At 41.1% G+C, this 24,378-nt stretch overlaps 1 protein-coding gene across 3 annotated transcripts in view; it reads left to right on the top strand.

Moving 5' to 3' along the window:
- Positions 1–24,378, top strand: part of si:dkey-72l14.3 (Glyco_hydro_56 domain-containing protein) — an 89,027-nt gene that overhangs the window by 9,956 nt on the left and 54,693 nt on the right. The window contains exon 3 of one of the 3 annotated variants that reach the window (XM_061832668.1): positions 21,844–21,915. The exons of 1 other annotated variant lie outside the window; for it this stretch is intronic. The gene's annotated coding sequence lies outside the window, so the exon portion shown is untranslated. Of the gene's footprint in view, positions 1–21,843; positions 21,916–24,378 lie in introns of those variants that run through there. One more of the 3 variants, XM_061832745.1, reaches the window with a different exon arrangement.

Here is a 24,378-nt window from a genome sequence, read left to right as displayed (position 1 = left end):
CTCTTATATCAACCCATCACTCCATTTTGTTTTAAGTCTAATACAAGAATATGTAGGATTCTGGAGCTATTCAGCAGAGAGAGAGAGAAAAACAAAATGCCAAAATTCACAGAGAACTGGTTGGTATTGTAAATGTTACACTAAATGAATGTTATGTGTGCAAAATAAATATTTAAATTATTACAGTGTATGTAAAATTACAATATGTGTTTGTATGATCAGCCCTATGGGGGGCACAAACCAGTCCAATCTGTAGGCTGGTCTCAAGCCCGGATAAATGCAGAGGGTTGCGCCAGGAAGGGCATCCGGCGTAGAAACTGTGCCAAACAAATATGAGCGTTCATCTAAACAATCCCATGCCAGATCTGTCGTGGCCCTGGTTAACAACGGCCACCACCGGCACTGCTAACCTGCAGGGCGTTGGTGGAAATTCATCTACTGTGGGCCGAAGACAAAGAAGAGGAGGAAACCGGATCTGTCTTAACAACAAAAAGAGGAATGCACAGAGCCTACAACTGAGTGTAGGGACTTTGAATGTTGGGACTATGACAGGAAAAGCTCAGGAGTTGGTTGACATGATGATGAGGAGAAAGGTTGATATATTGTGCATCCAAGAGAACAGGTGGAAAGGTAGTAAGGCTAGAAGTTTAGGAGCAGGGTTTAAATTATTCTACCACGGAGTAGATGGGAAGAGAAATAAAGTAGGGGTTATTTTAAAGGAAGAGCTGGATAAGAATGTCTTGGAGGTGAAAAGAGTATCAGATCGAGTGATGAAACTAAAATTTGAAATTGAGGGTGTTATGTATAATGTGGTAAGCGGCTATGCCCCACAGGTAGGATGTGACCTAGAGTTCAAAGAGAAATTCTGGAAGGAACTAGACGAAGTAGTTCTGAGGATCCCAGACAGAGAGAGAGTTGTGATTGGTGTAGATTGTAATCGACATATTGGTAAAGGAAATGAAGAAGTGATGGGTAAGTATGGCATCCACGAAAGGAATTTTGAGGGACAGATGGTGGTGGACTTTGCAAAAAGGATGGAGATGGCTGCAGTGAACACTTAAAGCTCCCGGATGACTGGACTAGCCAAGGTGATCAGAGAGACAGGCAGGAGAGTACTTGGTGTGTCTTCTGGTAGGAAAGGGGAGAAGGAGACTTGGTGGTGGAACCCCAAAATACAGGAAGTCATAAAAGGAAAGAGATTAGCGAAGAAGAAGTGGGACACTGAGAAGACTGAGGAGTCGCGGAAGGAGTACATTGAGATGTGACGTCGGGCAAAGGTAGAGGTGGCAAAGGCTAAACAAGAGGCATATGATGACATGTACACCAGGTTGGACACAAAAGAAGGAGAAAAGGATCTCTACAGGTTGGCCAGACAGAGGGATAGAGATGGGAAGGATGTGCAGCAGGTAAGGGTAATTAAGGATAGAGACGGAAATGTGTTGACTTGTGCCAGTAGTGTGCTGAATAGATGGAGAGAATACTTCAAGAAGTTGATGAATAAAGAAAATGAGAGAGAAGGAAGAGTAGAAGAGGCAAGTGTGAAGGACCAAGAAGTGGCAATGATTAGTAAGAGGGAAGTTAGAAAGGCACTACAAAGGATGAAAAATGGAAAGGCAGTTGGTCCTAATGACATACCGGTGGAGGTATGGAAGCAATTTGGAGAGATGGCTGTGGAGTTTCTGAACAACTTCTTCAACAGAATACTTGCGGGCGAAAAGATGCCTGAAGAATGGAGGAAAAGTGTTCTAGTTCCCATTTTTAAGAACAAAGGCGATGTTCAGAGCTGTGGGAATAATAGAGGAATAAAGTGGATGAGCCACACAATGAAGTTATGGGAAAGAGTCGTGGCGGGTAGACTCAGGACAGAAGTAAGTATCTGCGAGCAACAGTATGGTTTCATGCCTAGAAAGAGTACCAAAGATGCATTATTCACCTTGAGGATGCTAGTGGAAAAGTATAGAGAATGTCAGAAGGAGCTACATTGTGTCTTTGTGGATCGTGAGTAAGCCCATGACAAAGTACCAAGAGAGGAACTGTGGTACTTCATGTGCAAGTCTGGTGTGGCGGAGAAATATGTAATAATAGTACAGGACATGTATGATGGCAGCAGAACAATGGTGAGGTGTGCCGTTGGTGTGTCAGAAGAATTTAAGGTAGAGGTGGGACTGCATCACGGATCAGCTCTGAGCCCCTTCCTGTTTGCAGTGGTAATGGATAGGCTGACAAATGAGGTTGGACTGGAATCCCCTTGGACCATGATGTTCGCAGATGATATTGTGATATGCAGTAAAAGCAGGGAGGAGGCGGAGGAACAATTAGAAAGATGGAGACATGCACTGGAAAGGAGAGGAATGAAGATTAACTGAAATAAAACAGAATATATTTGCCTGAATGAGAGGGGCAGAGAAGGAAGAGTGAAGCTCCAGGGAGAAGAGATAGCGAAGGTTGACGACTTCAAATACTTGGGGTCAACAAAACAGAGCACTGGAGAGTGTAGTAAAGAAGTGAGGAAACGGGTCCAAGTGGGGTTGAACAGTCGTCGGAGGTTGTCTGATGTTCTATGTGTCACAAAAGTCTCAGCGAGGATGAATGGTCTATAAGTCTATAAAACAGTGGTGAGGCCGGCGATGATGTACGGATTAGAGACAGTGGCACTGAAGAAACAACAGGAAGCAGAACTGGAGGTAGCAGAAATGAAGATGTTGATGTTCTCTCTCGGAGTGAGCAGGTTGGATAGGATTAGAAATGAGCTCATTAGAGGGACAGTCAAAGTTGGATGTTTCTGAGACAAGGTTCGAGAGAGCAGACTTCGATGGCTTGGACATGTTCAGAGGCGAGAGAGTGAGTATATTGGGGGAGAGGTGCTGAGGATGGCGCTGCCAGGGAAAAGAGCGAGAGGAAGAGAGAAGGTTGATGGATGTTATGAGGGAAGACATGATGGCAGTTGGGGTTAGACAGGAAGATGCAGGACATAGAAAAAGATGACACGCTGTGGCGACCCCTGACGGGACAAGCCGAAAGAAGAAGAAGAAGAGGTTCAACAAGTTGTTTCATATTAACTTAAATGTGTGTAGGCCAGTGATTCTCAACCAGTGTGGTGTGGCACATTTGTCTACCATGAGCAGTCCTTCAGGTGTGTCAAGGGAAATTTTCCAAATGTACTTATCTGCTCTAATAATGATTCATGTACAAGAAATGATGTATCTTTATTCCTCTATTTATGATAGTCAGGAATAGTGACAGATAGAACACTTAAAGGCTCTTCTATTAGATGTCAGGAAGTATACACAGTAATTACCGTGTATCTACATTTTGTGACAATTTGTTTGTCGGTATGCTGTGAGATTTTCCAGTAGTAAAATATTTGCCTTTGGTCCATAAAGGTTGTATTGGCTTTTAACAACAACTCGGGTTTTCTTTGTGATCAGGATTGCAAGGCAAGCCTGGATCAAATGCTTGATCCAGCCTTGCCTTGCAATCCTGATGGCCATGTTGGCCTTACATGACCGACAAGGTCAATGTGAAACCATGTAATTCATTTTTAATTTATAGCACATATGTATTGTACATTTCTTTATTTACTTCAGCTTCACTGTCCAGCTTTACGGAATTCAATTGTTGAATCAAGACGTAACCTTGAAGGGGATGACCTCAACTACTACATTTACGTGCCAATATTCCTTTGTGTGCTAACGAAATCATCCTCCACATAAACAACTTCAGTTCTGTCCGGAGTATTTTGAAATGGCACAAAGATAAAGGGGGTTGCCTTGTCTGGCCGATTGTGATTTCATTATACACAAAATATTATAGGACTGAGAGAGAAGGTTGTGACAAATTGGCAGGAATAAATTAAACAGCATGTAATGAATGGTGCGAGACAAAACAGAGCACGAGTGAAAAGGCTGTCATAGAAAATCTGCAATACAAACAAGGCCTTGGCAATACTCCTACCCTATCTGCCTGTCACTGGGACTTCATTGATATTCAGGGAGAGTGCCCCCTTCCAGCAGCACATATCAAAAGGCAATGTTATGATCAATAAACATGCCAAGGGAATTAAAATGCTTTTTTCCCCTTTGATAGCATTGGTCAGCTGCCCAGAAACTGTTTAGAAATAGGATCCGGCTCTCAAGCCCATACGCTGTGAGTTGCTGAGAACATTTACACTGGAGCAGAAAATCTGATTTTTAAATTTGTGGCTCTACTGAGCCTGTGATCCCTTGCTTGCTTCCTCAACTGTGGTGAAAGGGAAACTGAAAGGCCCGTCTGTATTTATACGTCATGAAAAGTGTTGCTATTAAAAAAGTTTGGATTGATTGTTTTTGACTGATAATACCACAGTCAAGATAAATTGTCCAACAGTGTGAATGGAGTGAGCATGGCGCTGATTAATATTTGGAGCTGCATGAAATGGGTGCTTATTAAATCTGAGTGAAAATGAGCATCTGTGCACTGGCAAGTTGTGTATGAGAGCTCCATATATTCCACATCTACTAGCTACTCAGTTTGGTAGCGTAGAGAATTATTTTTGTTTTTGTTGATAAGTTTTCCTTTGTATGTCACCACAGTGGATTTGAAGTAATCAAGATATGATTGACATGTAGACTTGTTAAATCAAAGTTCAAGAGCTTTCACAAAAATATGCCATTCACCATGTTGGAATTATTGCTATTTTATGCAGAGGTCCTCTGTTTTTGCGGGCTCAAAAATCAAAATTCTCTTCATATAATTGTTAGGATAGTGGAACACCAATATTTGCACACAAATGAATTTAAAAAATACTATCCATCAGAAGTAGTCACACATGTAGTCACATACTCTGCATAGGTAGAAATACAGATGCTTGTGAAAAAAATAGTACAGATTCAACTATTCTTAAGTGATTTAAAAAAGTTAAAGTACAGTCAAATGCAGTCAAGTACAAAAAAAACAAAATAAATTTTTACTGTTAATTACATACAATAACCCTTTTGATAACGTGACACAAAAAAATAATCTGCTTGCAAAATAAGTTACACAGAGCTCATAATGAGAAAGAAAAGACAAATCCAGATACATGTTACCTGTTGTTCACATACCATCGAAAAAATGTCTTCCCAAAACTTGTCTTATTGTGAAATGAGCAGCATAAAATGCTGAACTAGCTAATCATAACAACTGAAAAAAATACACCTTATTTTTTCCAATCAAACAAATAATTTAGGCCCATCAAAATCTTACACAAAACCATCTTGGATCTGAGAAAATCGGTTTTCTTGAATTAGGCCATAAATAGGAAATGTCTCCTTTCTCTAAATCTGTTTGCATCATTTCTCATGCTGTCTGGTTCAACATTCCTCCATGTCCCTGCCGTCCGTGTTTTTTTTACTTTTTTTAGAAACCACCATCTCAATGAATCAAGATGTCACCTGTAGTTGACTTATCTTTTGTCTACAGTATTTACATCCTCTTTTTAAGTTGTTTATCTGCGGAGCTTGATTAAAAAAAACAGCCTATTTTGACAACATAAACTGTAGAAAGAACAGAAATCCCCTTTCAAATGAAGGGATGGAGTAAAAGTAAAAATTTGTCATAAAAATAAATACTCAAGTGGCCACTCTATCTTTAATATCTCGATCCACCCATCTACAGTATCTATTAAGCTACCTATGGATCTATTTATCTAGCTACCTATAAATTCTCAAATGTACCATGCAGTATTAAAGGTGGTTGATATCGCCGTTTTTTTGTTTATTTGCTTGTTTGTTTGTTCATGGGTATTCTGGCCATACGTGATTGTGTCCTGCAGCTCACCGATCAATGTATCCCTAGGCTTGAATTGAAATTTTAAACCTGTCAGTGCTGCAATCCCATCATCAGATATCCTTTACATATCATATTTTTATCCACAATTAGGAGAGGCCGGATTTTAATATAAGGCTATGTGACTTTTCCGTTTTTTTCCCCCTCTTCATTCTGCAATGTGGTATGACTGAATTTTCCCACTTTGAGCAAAAAAAATTGAATTTTCTTTTAGACCATGTCATGTAAATCCATCCCAACAGAGGTCTCCAAGAATAAATGTAAATTCAGATGAGATACAACAATGTGTACACCAGTGGTAAAATTCAAAGGACAGAAACAAAAGAAAAAGGTCCATTCTGTTTTTTTTAAATATATTGAATCATCCATAATGGTTTTGTGAAAAATTTCAACGCTTCTTTCCAGGTGAATCATGAAATAAAACAATATTCATTACTCTCCAGCTGCACATCATGGTGTATTAAAAATCTTTCGATGGCCAAGTGCCCTGAGTGTCCGCTGAAGACTCATCACACTTCCATTTGCACTGGAGCCAAATGCTGTTGCAATTACTATCAGTCACGGCAAACACAAGTGGAACAATCAGAGTGATGAGAATCAGTCTGCAACTCCCTGACACAACCATGCACACGCACACAGGCACACATGCACACGCACGCACACACACAAATGATCATTAAAATTTGGCAAAGCAGCACCACTCAGCCACCTGCTGCCATCTCCGTACTTTTGCTTCAGGCACCAGCATAACCGTTCCTACGACACTAGACATTAATTCTGCTTAATTATCTTATTGTTTAATTGTCTGTGAGGATCCTAATGATCTTATCAAACTCAAGTGTGCTAAACACCTGGATGTGAGAATCTTAAAGAGTTTCGTATGTGGCCTTTAAATGGGTCAGGGCTGCTGGGTCCACAAGTCGCACCCAGGGGCATATTTCAATGGACTGAGGACAAGGCTGACCTGAATATTCACATATTCAGAGTTAAATATACGATCTATACAAATACACGAATGAAGTAGATAGCTAGACTATCTAGCTATTTAGTCGATGGCAGTAATGGATGCTTAAAACTTCAAGAAACTATCAAATAAAGCAAGAAAAAGACAACAGTATGCTAAAGCTAAAAGCCTGATGTCAGAAATTTGCTCAGCTGATGCAGGGATACGACTAGATTTTTTTGTGGATGAAGACCATACTGTATTTAAAACACATTATGAAGGATGTTCTATGCCTATTTGTCCCTGGATTTCTTTTTTGGTGTTTTGGCTGTAGGGGCAAAGAATACATGGTACAATGAAATGCCAAACGTTTTTTTCATGCTTTTAGTTGTTTTTTTTTGTTGTTGTTTTTTTTTTTGCTAAATGCAATTTGCCTATGTAACGTGTACCTTTATTGAAAGTAAAAATCCTGGATCTGGTCTTTTGTATGTTTTTTTTCTTTTTTAATTTAATACCACAATCTGGATAAACAAACATAAAAATGGCAAAGAAAATCCTAGGAAGATGTAAAAGTTTGCCCACTAACAAGCTCAGAACATTTGAGTTTTCTACTTAATCCAGTGTGTTTGTAAAATTGTTGCGATAGCAGGCTGATTGGACGATGGGCCATTTAGATGGAGTGCATGTGACTCTGTAAGGTTGGCATTTTCAGGGTTATTGGGTGGACGACTGCCCAACCTTTGTGTTACAAATCCAGGGGAATCTGCTGGCCATTGTGGCCCCCTGCTTGTTCTACAGCCAGAGAGCTGAGAGAGGGGATTTCAGCTCCACAGAGCCGATGACTACAAGGTTTTTTTTTTTAATTGTCCTCTCTCTTTATCCCATGTGTCTGTGCTGTCTGTCTCTATATGCTTTGTCAGCCCCATCCAGCTATAGTGCAGTAACCAAGTTATAGCAATGCAGGCGCTTGTGCTTGCTGCGGAGCATGTGCTGCAGCTCATTATACCTGATGTGGGTACTTTACGTTGTCACCTTTTTGTCTCGGTTAATTGGTGAAAATAGCTTGGCTTTTCGTTGACAATGCTATTTTTGGTGAGTCAAAAATCCATACTTATCCCCGTTTTTACCACATAGCAGCTCCCTCCTAATCAACAGCGTGGAGAAGCCTGCGAAACAGCATGCTGACTGTCAGACATTAGTCAAGTTCAGCTAAATCCATCTCTCATGAGATTCCTTCAGGTGGGTTGCCAGTGCCTCAGGGCAGAAAGGTTGCACCTGTTTCTGGTGTCTCGAAAAGTGTAGCAAAAATAGATTTAGTCCACAATGAGCTTAAAACTCTTTCCCCACAAGTTCTACGGGATGACAGTTCCAAAGATTAGATTATTTTATTTTTATGAGATAACATGGCTGAACACGAAACCTAAAACATTTTAGCACTCAGGCTTGCATCCCTGAGAAAATTGCTCACTGTGCAAGCAACTATTTTGAGCAACCATTATTTACTATAAAAGGGTTTTTGCAGTTCTCATTGGCAGAATCAAGCAAAGCCATTTACAGTTATTGAATATCGCATTGGCTCACACCTGCTATCCAGAACCAGACTTTTCCATACAGATCCAAGCCAGTATCATTTATCAAACAGTTGCTCAGCCCTTGAAGATTTTAAGGTTACAGTAAAGAAAGGATGTTAAAAATGTCAGTACAAATGTTCCAAAGTATCTGGGATTATAGTTTATGCGTTCTTGTTTATTGTTTATGGGACACCTTCGTTTTAATAGCATCCCTTACTGCTGGTATCTACCAACTGGTTTGTGGATTAATGCCACGACAAGCTCCAACAACCTTACGGCCACACCTCTGGTTCACTACCTTTTAAAGGTCAAGTGTCAATACTATAAACATTCTAAAATAGATATTGTAATGAAAAATACATATAACATTATTCACTTCAATGTCTATACGAAAAAATAAATATGAGCAGAGAGCGCGTCATCCATGCGCAAAGTTGCAGAAGTGTCATTCGACGATATCCAAGTGCTCGCCATTTTGGCCGTATTCCTTGTCCGTGACGTCACCCCGGACATTCGCCATTGAAAACACGCGGTGGACCCTACTATGGGAGACGAACATGCCCCTTCTGACATGGAAGCTCTTTTCGAAGAAGAGAACATCACACAACCAAGTGAAGTTGCAATATTACCCTATTGTCTGATTACGGCCAATCCGCCTCCCCGTCCGATCCACTTCCGCGGCGAAGATGAGCCATCACGGCTCGTCACAGCCGGCCGGTGTGGCTCATTTTCGGCACCAAGGTGACTTATCACGGAGCCGAGCCGAGCTGATTTAGGTCGTTGTTCATAGCTGCCGTCCGTGATGAACAACACCGTCGAGCCGGGGCGCTTTATGGTGTTGTCGTCGGACGCGGCCGAGTGCGGCATTGTCGGCAGCGTTCTTCAGAGCCGCCACGGTCCGCAAGCCCGATGCGCAGCCTTCCCTGAAGCCATGACCAGCGGACGCGGGGCCTCAGCCGGTGTGGCTCAGTTTCGGCGCCGAGGTGGCTTATCACGGAGCCGAGCTGGGCTGCTTTAGGGCGTTGTTCATAGCCGCCGGCGTCCGCGTTGAACAACACCATCGAGCCAGGGCGCTTTACGGCATTGTTGTCGCATGCGGTTGAGTGCGGCATTGTCGGCAGCGTTCTTCCTTCCGTCCAACGCGCACATCGACACATTTAGCACGCCTGTCATACGTACGCGGATCTTTTGTTACGTTATGAGAGACCGATTACGTGGTCCGCCCCAAACTATTGTTTTTTTTTTTTTTAGTAGCTGTATACACGCCTACCTGTCATTTGGAACCCACGAAGCTCTCGTCCTCTGCACCTGTGAAATCCATTTTTCAGGACGAACCGGGTCTCTTGCAAACTTATTAAGGGTAAATCCATTCTCCCGAGTGTTCAAGCAATGTCCAGCAATGCAACAAGCCAGCATTTTGGCTAACACGAACAAACAACGAGCCACCTTCCCGGTGGTAAAACGAATGGAAACAAACGAGTCCACTTGAGGGCGGTCCTGCCATGTACGTCACTCCCTGCTTCTTCTCAAAAACAAATCCCTCGAGAGGATTTTCATGGCGGGAGTTACAAAAGGCTGCATACGTCAAAATCATGTTCTGTGGTGAAAAAATGCATAGGTCCATGTCGGCTGGCGTTTTTTCATTAATAACATACTAAAAATCATGCATTTCATGACAGTGGCCCTTTAATAATTGAGGCACAGAGCATGGTCCACTCTGACTCAATGTACCACGGCTCTTAAGGGTTTATTTGAGTGTTGCTTTGTCTTGTCCTTCAGTTGGGACCTGTTTGCCATGGGTGACTCTACCAGGGATGTCAAGCACCAGACAACTTGGCTCCTAGGATCATAGGCACACACATATCCCTCCACCACGGTGAAGTGATGGCTCAGGACGTGGCAAACATTCTTTCAACATTATTTTCTGAAGCCAATGCCAGTAACACGACAGTGTCAATTTGTGCCAAAACTGCAAATCAGTTGCCTTTTGGCTTTGACGTGATAGCGCTTCAGGACCTGGACTGAAGTGATTCTTTCGCTTTAGAACTTTGTACAGTCAAGATGCCAAGTCATTGGCTGGCAACTGGATGGAACATTGACTTGTTTTTTTAATTTCACTCTTTAAGGGTAGGCGGGCACTCTCGACAAAAAACTATTTGTATAGATAGTTTTCAACTGATGTCACACACCTCAGTTTAGAACGCGATTGCCATTTTGGTGGGTTGAATTTGAGAAAACAAACTGTCACTAAGCAGAAATCATCTCAGAAAGGCTTATGAATGGGGTGCTCTGCTGCTGTATGTTATCGGTTGCTCAAACGAAAGTTTTTCTTTTGACTATGATTAAGAACGTGTGCAACAAAAATGAGCAGTTATCAACTAAACGGCGACAACTATGGCTGTCTTGTATCAGCAGAGCCGATCTAACAGCCAAATCATTCCCTTATATCAGAGTTTGATCGAAGCATTTTGTTCTTGGTCAGTATTGGATACCTTTTTAGAATTTCACACCTACTTAACAATACGTTCTGTGAAGGAAGAAGTTTTGTTTAGGGCCACGGACCTACATAATACTAATATTATAATATAATATTCTCTCAAAATCTAGATTTTCTGTCACCCCACGAAAGCAACTAAAACTGAACTGATTCCCCCCCACAGTACTCTATAATACATACTCGGTTTGCCCTTGCTTTTCTCATCCCTCCAAAGTTTGCAAAAACGAAAATAATAACAATCTACACCTCTTTCATTGGTGTAATCAGCATAATTTGTCACAACGCTGACTGTAATCATGCGAATTAATACTTTTGACAGCATTCACTTAGAAATTAAGTAGCCTCAGCCTTCATATTTAAATTGCATTGTGCGGTACACTAATCTGAGCAGTGTGGAGAGGCTGGTTGCTTACAATGGATACCGCCGCATCACGAACCCAGCCATTGATGAATTGGTTGTAGGCCTGCAGACCTTTGTAATTCTTTAGTTGGTCCATGGTATAAGCGCTTGTTGAGTAGAGGAGATAGTTGACGATGTCTGGATAGGTTACAGATAGCCACAGTTTGAAATTCTCCATTTGTGTTTCTCCAAGGCTATATTGTTGATCAAAGCACACTTCTTGTTGTAACCGTTTCTTGAAACGTCTAATGAGCCCCAATAACTTTCCAAAGTCTTTTTAGCCGTCATGCATCACTTTTAACAGTCGTATGAACATTTGTGTAGTTCCGGTCTGTATGCAAAAGCGATAGAGTGAACGGCGCGTCAGTAGAGTGAACCCATCCAAAATGGCTGCGTGCCCAGATGACGTCACGTGGTCGAAAACTATCTATACATGACATTAAAAGTCAATTTTCCATAATATGTCCCCTATAAAACAACAAAAATATAGAGTACATGTACAAAAGAGGCATTTGTGAAAAGATGTTAGTGGGACTAAAGCTGTCCAGTTGTAGTGCGTATTTATGACAACTGTTTTGTTGTGGTAGTGTGAGATAGAATGTTATCAGAAACCGTCTATCGTTATGGTTTACTATGGAAGAATACAACGTATTTCCAATCTTGAAGGAATTTTATTCAAGGGATGAGCTCTACTTACCAGTTCAAGGTATACTTTTTTGTAATTACATCACAGCGACCCTAACCCTTGTAAAAGTAAAACACGTGTAGAATGTGCTATGCAACAATAATAACAGATTGTATTGCTATGGTATTTAAATATTGAAGACAAGGAGCAGAAGCTATTCAGAGTGAACATGTAGTAGCTGGCCAAATTGTTAGTAAAGTACAAAAACATTTCTACTTTTCTGGGTCAACAACCATAGTTAGCAACCACAGATGCACACATACGGCATCGGCACCAACAGGAAGCCCCATTTGTTTCCTGACTCATGCTGTGCCGTGGTGGTTCTGTGCTCCATTTTCTGTCTCTTTTGCCATAGATTGTAACTTGGAGGAGGGGATGTAGGTGGGAGAGGAGATGAGACGAGAGGGATGCTCTCCTTTACATGTGAGGATACAGGAACAACGTGGGGGTAAATTGCTCCACTAACAGCAGTCAAAACTGAGAATATGCCTCTAGCTTTTATATTGTTATTGAGACTTCAGTAAACGTGAGGGAGGACCTTTTAGTACAGAATGAATCTTTTAAGTGATGATTAAGCATCAGCCTCTGAAGACAACAAAACTGGGATGGAATTCATTGGATGAGTACTCATATTTATTTGGCAAAATTTTAAGCAAATTCCCTTCCTGACACAACTCTCTGTATTCATACGGGCTTGGGACTGGCCTACAGATTGCACTGCCTTGTGCCCCTCATTGGGCTTCATTGACTGACCACCACACCTGTTTATAGTAATTCCAAATACATAGGGCATATGGCTATTCTGCTCTCAGAAAGGTGAAAAGAAAAGTGGAACTGCACCAATGTCAATATAATGACGTGGAGTAGTGATAATTGTTATGCCCCACATTCAATCACAACCTCATTCTCCGCAAATAAAAACGTGGCTTGGAGCCTAATCTTGTAGAACGACAAATGGGTCACTCATACAGTCAACTTGTTGATCACACTTAAATAATTTCTTGATACAGAAGAATTGTTTTGTACCATTGCAGTCATTTTGTAGACTCTTGACCCTCCCAAAAGTCTTTCAATATATACCAGTGCATATCGAAAGACATTTTAAAACATCCCAGTTGGTACATATCAGTGACATTCGACCAGTCAATTGCCCTCTTTTGAAAGTGGTAAGGAAACAGCAACACCAAACTCAAGCAGTATATTAAGAGGATGGATAAACAAAATGAAATAAAAAGATTAATCTTGAAGTAATTCTGTAAATAGGAAAGCACTCAAAAACGCAATCTGATGTTTCTGCAGGACTAAGAAAATTAAACCTTTCAGAAATCCTCTCTTAGGGAATATTCTTTTTGCACTCACGATGCGTGACATTGACACTATACATGCAGAGACAAATATGATCCATAGACATGTATAAGAGAGCATAATAAATAATAGTCTAGTTACTTTTCAGATAAGGCTGAGTCAAACAATACAATGTCTGACACGTTAGAACAATTGTTTTTGTTGTTGTCATGGAATAGGAATTGCAATAAAAATGTCAGAGAAGTTGATGTGGATGTAAGGATTTTACTTTTTTTTTTTTTTTTTTTTTTTTTACAATTAATGGAAGTGCGAAGAATGCTAGATATTTGGCCAAGGAAGACAAACTGGTATACTCCAAAGCTACATGACTGTGTTGGTGCTAAATCAGTTCCATATAAATCGGCATCACACATTTACCAACATTTGTTAATTTAACCACCAATAAAACCAATAGAAGGTCTAAGAATTAAATGTTAGAGTGCAATTCAAGAGTATTTTACTGGGCTATTTGCTACGAATGTTTTATTCATGTCATTTAGACATGCACAAGCAAATATTTATTCATGTATTTAGTTTTGGGGGAATAAATATCAGCTATCACAATATTTAGAACTGGCCATCAGGTCTACCAGACTTAAAATTAGTTCGACACCCCTGCCCTGAAGTACGTATATAAAAGGGAGGAATAAATGGGCTGTGGGATGAGAGCCACCAAGCAGTAATGTGCACTGTGCAACGAGAGAGTGTGTGAGAATGAGCGAGATCCCGCATGAGCTCTGTGGAGCAAGGGATGCATGGCTGAGCAATTCTTGTCCAGTTGGCTGCTTGTGTGAGTGTGTATGGTAGGGGGTCCCCATGAGAGCTTTGATCATTACAGAGTGTGACAGAGGAGTTCTGACAGAGAGGTAACACCACCCCCCTAACCTGACACACACACACACGCACACACACACACCAGAAACAACATTGCCATGACCACTAGTGCCACCACTTTACAAGACAGATGCAGAAGTACACCAGAGGGTTCATCTGTTTTGTTTTTTTTTTTTTTGTTTTTTTTTTTTACCTGGAGGCTGGAACTAAGAAATGTTCTCACTTATTCGCAAAAATATGTTTAGTATAATAAATCAATGTTCAGAAATTTAAAAACATCTGTAGGCAAGATGGACAACAGGTTAGCACATTTGCTTCATGGTCCTGAGGACCTGGGTTCAAATCCAGCCTCGCATGTGTGGAATTAGCATGTTCTCACAGTGCCTGCATGGGTTTTCTACAGGTGATCTGGTTTCCTCCCACATTCCAAAAACATCCATGGTAGGTAAATTGAAAACCAAATTTCCCAAAGCTGTGAATGTGAGTGTGAAAGGTTGGTTTATGTGTGCTCTCCGATTGGATGGGGGCCATTTTAGCGTCTAACCTGCCTCTCCCCTAGAGTTAGCTGCAATAGGCTCCAGCACGCTTGCGAGCGTAGTGAGCATAAACAGTACGGAAAATGCATGACTGAATTAAAAAGCTTCCCGTTCTAGAAGTGCAATTTTGAATAGAAAAATCAAGAATCAATTCTTGCCATCTCCTATCAAAGATGCTGCACATATTAACCAAAAATACATTGTGTTGTGGCTCCTGTGAGATGGATCTTATTCCATCTGAAATTAGGTGAGAGGTAGGGTAACAAAGGTGTAACGAGTGATTCGTTAGATTGATTGAATGATTTGCAATCCTACTATCCAACTCTATTGATCTGTGCATGGCTAGTTAGCCTTCCAAATATAAAAATATTGATTTAAACCGTTTTAAAAAGTGGTCAATCGATTGTATTAACACTATGAAATTATACATTGGGTTTACGCATGGCAGACTTTATATGGAGGTATGTACAGCATATGTTATGTTGCCAAGAAACATAACTTGTAATTCCTTTAACTTGCTTAAATTTTTCTGCTAGAACACATCTGTCTCACCAACTCATCCTCCCTCCCTCGGTTAAAATTTCTTTTTTGGACCTTGGTTCTCGAGTCTCTTTTTGGGATCTGGTCTTATGGGATTGCAGTGCCTGACAGTCACTGATGTTGTAATGGTACACTTGCCTGAATTTGGTTCGGGCAGCGTGGGTTAACCTCCCACCCAATCGCTGTGTGATTATGAATGTGAATTGTTTGCTGTGTTTGAATGTATTCTGTGGCTGGCTGGTAACCAGTTCAGAGAGTAGTTCACCTTTTACTCAAAGTTAGCTGGGATAGGCTCCATTGTCCCATGACCCAAACCAGGATAAGTGGTGGTGAAAATGGATGGTTGGTGGTCCAGTAGGCAAGAATATATTTCACATTTATTGAATTTTTGGCATAAAAATTACTCAATCGATTTCAAGTCATGAAATCAATTTGGATTATATCATTTTAAATGGAACCAATATGTCCTTGAAACGAATTGACAACCACTAATCATGACACAATTTGAATCGTTGCCAAAATGAATCGTTACACAGATATTGCTAAATTACTCTATACATCGCTGGCTTAGAGTGATGAACAAAAACCTCTTTGTATTTAATAAATGGAATAATTTCACATGGGACCCTTAATGATGTGTCACGGCATGCAGATTCTGGGCTAATGTACTTCCAAATGGTTCAACACTTTTAGTGTCATGAAGGAATACAACATGTAGTTTTATCAAGTATTGTGGTGTATAATGTGATCGAAATAAAACTAAATATCCCTATTACTTTATAGTACGACATACCATTTACATCTAATGAATCAATTATTTGCCTCCATATTCATATCGAGAGACCCAAAATTATTGTCTAGCAGAGCAGAGCCTAAATGAGTTTGTTGCAGGTTATAATTTGGTATTTTATTACACAGATGTTAACCTCTGACACTGTTCAATATTCACCGCTCCTGGAAATGACAGACCCGTGACCACAACAGGCAATCAAATCATCCATCTTTGAAAATTCCAGCGCACACACACATTCTTGGCCCGATAATGCAACATTAATTTCCCAATTTATTTTGTTTCTGCTTGCCAGCCTGCCAGTCCTTCAGTTGCTTTCATTGTGTTTCGCTTTTCCCAGTCTGTGAACTAGTAATTAGATTCTCTTTTCTGTCTGTCTCATAGCTGCTGCAGTGTGTATGTGCGTGTGTCACATCCAGACAGAAATCAATTTCAGGCAGAGATCTATCAGCTTTTGTATTGAGCGATCCAATCATCAAATAATGCATCTGATATCACGCTGCCAAGGTGGTCTGTTCAGGGAATGATTCACTCTTGCTCTGTCTTTTTCACTTTTTCATTCACACGCACACGCATGTACGCACGCAGACACACAGAAACTCTCTCTCTCTCTCTCTCTCTCTCTCTCTCTCTCTCTCTCTCTCTCTCTCTCTCTCTCTCTCACTTACACGTAGTATTACGCGTACACACAATGGTTGTGATGGATCGTATTGGGAAACATGACAAGCTCAATGTCATCACAGGAGGGGAAGAAAATCTCTGCAGTTTTCCTCCTCTGTTCAATATCATCAATCTGAGATGTTCATGATTTGTTTGTTTTTCTCTGATTCACTTTCTACCTCCCTTACAAAGCATAGATTTTAGCGTTCGTAATTAACTTTTCCCCAGGTGACTGTGCGGCTGATGGATTTCACAATCTTGAAGCCATTTAACACTTTCTACAAATCCCAGCTTTTATCTTAAGTGCATGTGAATATAACCCCATGTATAATATCAAACATGATTCACACATGTAATACAATGGCTTGAACACAATTATTTCCTTCACCTCAGATAAACCCATTTTTTTCCACATAAATATAAATGCTGTAATCAATTGCCACGTTAAACTGTTAACATCCTAAACGCTTACACTGCAGTGCAGGTTTTGACAGTTTTTTATATAAAAATACTGATAAACCAAGACTTTCCTGCCTTACAAAAAGAAGTAGCAGCTCCTCAGATAGTGTTGAGGGGTTTTCTCCCCACTTCACTTAAATGTGCGTACTTCATCTTTGTATGTGTGTTTGTTTCTGAGGATAAGAGCTGGTCATGTTTTGCATCTTGAGACATGGAGGGCTGCACACCTGCCGTTCGGCATTGTGTCAGTATTTCCATGTAAATGTATGGCTTGTGTAACCAACAGCAACTATGTCTGTGTATGTATTTACTAACCGTATTCACAACGAGTATGAGTATGTCGGCTGGATGCAGTGTGTGTGTGTGTGTGTGTGTGTGTGTGTGTGTGCGTGTGCGCATGTAACATCTATGGGATCATGTACAAAGACAGACAGCGTTGTACCTGTACAAATTCATTGAATGAAAGTTCATTAAGTACTTCATATTTTGTGCAAACGTGAATTAAACTTTATTTCTGCCTGCTGAACGTAATTGAGAATCTGCTCACTGTGGCGTCAAAGAACACTTTTCGAATGGAAGTTCATTTTCATCCAGGAGGGCCAGGTTTTGTTAGGGACTTCAAGAAAAAAAAAACAGCTGAATACACTATTTATGAGACTTCATATGTCAGCAGATAAAAGCTATATTTGGCAACAGATTCAGTGCAGCCATGGATGCCATTAATGGCACGCGTATCGCAGCTGCAGTACAGCGCCAGTTGCGTTCAGGGTCACTGTGTAAATGGGAGTAAATAAGTTCTTTTATCAGTAATGTAGTACATAATTGAGTACAAGGAAAGAAAGCTTAATTGTACAATCACATTGTCCGTCCATCCATTTTCTTCGCCGCTTATCTTGACGAGGGTCGCAGGGAGTGCTGGAGCCTATCCCAGCTGTTCATGGGCAGGGTACACCCTGAACTGGTTGCCAGCCAATCACAGGGCACATTGAGACAAACAGCCGCACTCACAATCACACCTAAGCGCAATTTAGAGTGTCCAATTAATGTTGCAATGTTGGAATGTGGGAGGAAATCGGAGTCCCCGGAGGAAACCCACACAGGCACGGGGAGAACATGCAAACTCCACACAGGTGGGTCCGGGATTGAACCCGGTTCCTCAGAACTGTGAGGCCAACGCTTTACCAGGTGACCCACCGTGCCGCCTCAATCACATTGTCATTAAATGGAATTCCTTTTGTGTTATAAAATAAGAATACTTTCACCCGACGTTAGCTGGGTTAGGCTTCAGCACTTGTGAGGATAAGCGGCTTGAAGAATGGATGGATGAAAATAAGAGTAGGTGGTGGTGAAATGGTTAGCACATCCGCCTCCCAGTTCTGTGACCCTGTGTCCAAATCTGGCCTCGCCTGTGTGGAGTTTGCATGTTCTCCCCATGCCTGTCGACTGAATGGGTATCAACAATGGAAAAAGAAAAAGGGCAGTATTTTAAGGGGAATAGCTCATCAGCAACATATTGAGGAAAAAAAATAGCATGATGAACTAGTTCATTTTTAGAATGTTGAACTATGAACTCAACAAGTTCATTTTTGGAACATGGAACTGAACTTGGAACTAGTTCATGTAGAAAATGAACTTTCCAAACACTGGAGACAGACAGCCTCTCCCACAGTGATGTTGTCATAGTTACCACTCAAAGACAGGAGTCTGCAAGTACTGTATCGCCACATTTAACAATTTAACTGTTGTGGCATGTTTATGTCACTCCCAATTTCAGCCAGTCCGATACCAGGTGTCAACACACAATCAGTAGACAAATGCTCATTCTCCATGTCACCCATCTGTCACCAACACACGCATCTACAAACACACCTGCAGCATTATTTTTCAGTTCCAGTAAGTTATCATTGACCCATTTCCACACCCTGTTCCCTCTCTCGCTTCATTTGCCGGTGGTCTCCCTCTCTCCCTCACGAGAAAGGTCAGCTCTCACCAGGAGACATACCGGCCCGTTACAGACAGAACGGGCGGGGGGTTATCCGAGTCCACACATATTTACTCATTTTAATACTCCATTGATTTGAACAGTATCGTGCGCACATCTAACCTTCCAACTATTGTAACTGCATGAGACCTGTAATCATAGATACAGCATTTACAGGGATATTGTTCAAACAGTGTGCATTTTCATACAGCGACATCATACAATGATTACATACCTAATGTGAGAGCTCCAGCGTCAAGTGAGCTGTATACTTTTTCTAAAATGGCTTGATTTTTCATACAATGATTGCTCCCCGACACACATGCACATGCGTGGGCACACACACAATGATGAAAAACACACTGGAGTGGACCTTATGTATCCTTTCACATTTATCGAATCATAAACAAAAACTAATACAGATGCAGCAAAGGAGGAAAAGTAAACAGAATTGACCAAACAAATCTTTTATTGCACAAATGATAAAGCAAACTTAAAGGTCAGGTGTCACCCCTACAAACATTCGCACTCTCATTCACACAATCATTGAGTGGGAAGTGAACCCATGCAGTCCACCCCAAAGTCAGTCAAGTGTACCACTACACTATCAGTGACCCCATCTATTCTTATCCCGTTCAGGGTCATGGGGAGCTGGAGGGGAGTTTGAAATACTCCAATCCTGAACCTTGAGGAAAACCTTTTCAGAAAATTTAAAGCTGTTATCGCTGTAAAAAGTGGGCAAATGTCATATTAGACCCTGTTGATTAAGAAGTGGATGTCACTTCAGATTAGTCAAGGCAGGAGACTTTTGGCAATATAGTGCACCATATATAAGGTAAGACTTTCAGGAGCCACATTTGTTTTGACAGGGAGAAGATCATAGTAGCATAAAGGTAAGCTGGATAGGTTGATAAAATGTGTCCAAAAAATGAACGAAAATATCAGTCAAGGGAAAAGAAGATGTGTAAGGTGATGGTAAAATAGAAGGAATGATAAAAAGGGCTGCCAGATGAGAATGTGAATAAAAGAGTAGGTCTGGGGATCAAACAGCTCTCAGAGATCATTTGACATGAGAAGAAGAAAGGCGGTGATGAGGAGCGAAATGGCACTGGTGAATGCAGATGAGGAGTGAATGGGATGACATGAAAGAAAAACAGTTGGAAACATCAACAACAGAAGTGAAAGATTAAGGGGCTTACAGGGTGCTGCAATCATTTTGTAAGACAGCGCAGGTTGTTTCCAAACCTCAAATTTGATTCATGCATTCGTTCGTTAATTTTTTTGTACCATTTATCCACACCATGGTCACAGAAGAGCTAGAGCCTGTCCCACCTGACACTGGTCAAAAGGGGGGGGGCAACCCTGAACTGGTTGCCAGCCAATCACAGGGCAGATATAAACAAATTCCACTCACATTCACACCTACGGGCAATTTAGAGTCTTAATTTAAACTACCATGCACCTGTAGAAAATCCACGCAGGCACAGAAAGAACATGTAAACTCCAGACAGGCAAGGTCACTGAAACTGAAGAAAATACTGTAGAATTTGATTTTTTTTAGATGGGCATGGTTGATAGGAGTGAAAGGAGGTAAAAAGGATTTGCTCTTCTAGTATCAAGGGTACCATATTGGGAAGGGCTGAAAATGATCTAATTTCACATCCATTTGGACAACAAGTTTTGTTCTAAATAATATCTTGACACAAATGTGACAAAGCATTCTTTCTTAAGAGACTCATGAGCTAGTTATTATTTCCTTATTTTAATCTACTCTTTGCAATTAAATCTCAGATGGAGGCTATAGTCAGCCGGACATTATGAGAAAAACTAGTCTTAAAAGAATTTGAGACTTTATAAACAACAACAAAAATACATGCTGGGTTAGTGTGTAAGAAATGGCCTTTGACTTTTTATTGTAAAACTGATTACCCTGCTTTATGATAAAGCGGACATATCATCAAAACATTTTAATTGCTTATGTACAATTGGTTGACTTTCTGACACAAGACTGCCACCTCAAAACCTGGTGGTTCTGGAGACTCTAGAAACGGGTTTAAAATGTGATGGAAATGAATACTTGATCCTTGGGTATTTTGCTAAAAAAATGTCACATAATTGTCATTAAGACACCTGACACCAAGTTGTCATACGCTTTTGAACATCGTTATTGATGACACAATGTCTTTTTTCCGATTAAAATTTTTACTCGATACATAAACGCAACCATCAGAGAAACGATGTTGCCACTAAAATAGCTTGAAACAATACAGATGGTGACTGGTGGTCTTGTAATGGGAGTGAGGACATGACAGTGGTCCAGAATTAAGGCTTCATCACTTGCAAAACTTGCTATTCAGCACCACTGCAGAGCAGATGTGGTGAGAACGTCAACCCAGCATCTCAGTGAGTGCTTCAACTAAAATAATAATTACACTCTGTAATTAAATTGGATTGTCACTAAGTTTCGATTCTGCGTGTGCTCTGTGATTTTATTACATCGGATTAATTATAGGCAGCAACATCAATTTATGAAGTAGGACTATACATGCATATACGCTGCTTTCTCATTGCCCCCTTCATTGAGCTTCTGTGAAATACAAACTTCACAATTCAGATTTTCGTTCCTTTTTTTTCCCCCCACTTGGATGTTTTGTGGGGGAGTTGGGTCGGGGGGGTATTTTATAGCTACAGCAACTTTTGTGTCCCTGGGGGCCCCAGAATCCATTCGCTATCTTTAATGAGATTTCAAAGATCCATGGCCATCAATCTTAAAATGACCCTGCCTTTCTCCATTTCAGAAAAATTGACTTTTTGAAAGCGGAGTGAACAGCGGGTGAGGAGAGAGGGTGTCCTGCTCTGCAGACACAAAGGTATAGCTCATCACTCTGCTCAACAATTCAATTTCAGAGACAGCTGATGAAAGACATCTCTTAGACCCCATTCATTTAACATTTTGCAAGACCTGTTGTAAACTGTATGATCACGTACAACATTTTTGTACACCATTTATCCAAACTCAGGTTGCGTGGATGCTGGAGCCTATCCCGGCTGACTGCATGTGCGAGGTGGGGTACACCCTAAACTGGTTGAAAGCTAGTCAGAGGGTACACGTAGACAAACAATTATTCACAATCACACTGACACCTAAGGACATTATAGACTTTTAATTTAACCTACAGTACATGTTTTTGGAATATGGAAGGAAACCGGAGTAACTGGAAAAATCCCACGCAAGCACGGGAAGACCACACAACTCCACACACCAAGGCCCCCTTTGAACCCGGGACTTCAGAACTGGAAGGCAGATGTTCTTTGATATGAGTGATTACTTTAACAGTATAGTGTATTTAACTCACCTGCCTTGACTCAGATATAAATTTAAGTGAGATCCCATTCTTATTCATGCACTCATCCATCCTCCTATTTTCCTCTACATAGTGGGGGCAGCAGCCTCGGAAGGGAAGCCCAGACTGTCTTCTCCCCGGTCACTTCCTCCAGCTCTTCTGAGGGGATCCCAACTCGATATTGTTTAATATGATATTGGTCTCCCTTGGGGTTGACCATCATTTGAAATTGAGAGATCTGATTCCAGTTCTGGTTCATTATTTCGTTTCCAGTTCCAAACTAGTCTCGATTCCGATTCTTTTTGGGGTCCGGAGAAAACCCACACAGGCACGAGGAGAACATGCAAACGCCACGCAGGCAGGGCCGGGATTTGAACCCCAGTCCTCAGAAGTAAGAAGCAAACACTGTACAGCTGCTCCACCATGCCGTCTATTCATTAATTGTTCCAGAATCTGAATTATTGAGAATCAGCTTTATAGTCCAAGTATGTAAACAAGACTCAAGGAATTTGTCTCCCGTAGTTGGAGTCGCCCTAGTACGACACACATGTTAAGGATAACAGCAGACAGTCAATTGACAGAGAACACTTTTATTTCAAAACCCACAGTTGTGCATTTAGAGCAGATAGAATGCCCATTAAAGTGATATTCCAATGCAATTATGACTGTGAAAAGGGTTTCAAGACTTCAAGGAATGTACACAGTTTAAAGTGATTAGTCATTTAATAGTGATTGTGCAAATGTTGCAGATAATCCTAAGTCAATTGTACAAGTGGTGGAGATGCTACTCAGGTACAACGGCCTAGTATTGGTCAACCACAGATGTGCAGAAGGTGCAGAGTTGTCAGCTTACCACAGTGATTCCACGAAAAATCAATAATATATAATACTAATTGACCTGGCAGAAGTATGTTAAAATAGTACAGGACATGTATGATGGCAGCAGAACAATGGTGAGGTGTGCCTTAGGTGTGACAGAAGAATTTAAGGTGGAGGTGGGACTACATCAGGGATCAGCTCTGAGCCCCTTCCTGCTTGCAGTGGTAATGGATAGGCTGACAGATGAGGTTAGACTGGAATCCCCGAAAGGAAAAGAAGAAGAAGAATGTCACAACAACTCCAGGCAGAAAATTGGCAACATGTCACAGTTTAAATGTACGTTAGCTGTTCAAGAACTAAATTCCAAGAGGGAAGATGCTGTTGGAATGTTTGCTAGTTTTAGTTTGCATTGTTCGATAGTGTCTACTCAAGGGAAGGAGGCGGAAGAGCTGGTGGCCAGGATGTGGGGTGTCCAATAGGATCTTGCTTGCTCTTGTCCTAGTTCGGCTGGGGTGCAAGTCTTCAAGGGTCAGTAGGGTGGTAGCGAGAATTCTTTCAGCAGTTTAGATTGTCTGTTGCACTCTGAGTTTGTCATTTTATGTGGCAGCTATAAACCAGACTTTTATGGAGGTCCACAGCACCGATTCGACAACCGATGTGTAGCTACTGTCTCAGTAGCGGTCGTGGCGGGCCATGCTTCCTCAGAAGCTGCCGGAAATGTATCATTTGCAGGGCTTTTTTTTAACCCTAGAGAACCCATTGGGTCACATGTGACCCATTGTAATGAAGGCTACACCCTGTAGCTCAGTGGTTAGTACAGTGGTTTGGTAAAACAGGAGTTGTGGGTTCATATCCCACTGGGGCCTCCACTCCCTGAGAAGGGTTTGCATCAGGAAGGGCATCTGGCGTTTAAAAAAAAAAAAAAGAAATTGTGCCAAACATATATATGCATGATACGTTGTGGTGACACCAAAAGAAACTCACACTGTATAAACACAACAATGGCTCCCGTTTGTCTGCATTAAATGCATTGTTTTTTTTGGTAGTTAAAGCCCACTGGGTCATATGTGACCCATTATCTAAACCGGAAGTAGATTTGTATTTTTTTTTAACAAATATGATGTTTTTGTGTTGCTTTGATGCTTATTGATTAATTCAGTTAGTAAATAC

Source organism: Syngnathoides biaculeatus, chromosome 2 (genome assembly GCF_019802595.1).
Source record: "Syngnathoides biaculeatus isolate LvHL_M chromosome 2, ASM1980259v1, whole genome shotgun sequence".
Lineage (NCBI taxonomy): Eukaryota > Metazoa > Chordata > Actinopteri > Syngnathiformes > Syngnathidae > Syngnathoides > Syngnathoides biaculeatus.
Note: the sequence above shows the minus strand (reverse complement) of the source record. Positions and strands in the feature narration are given on the sequence as shown.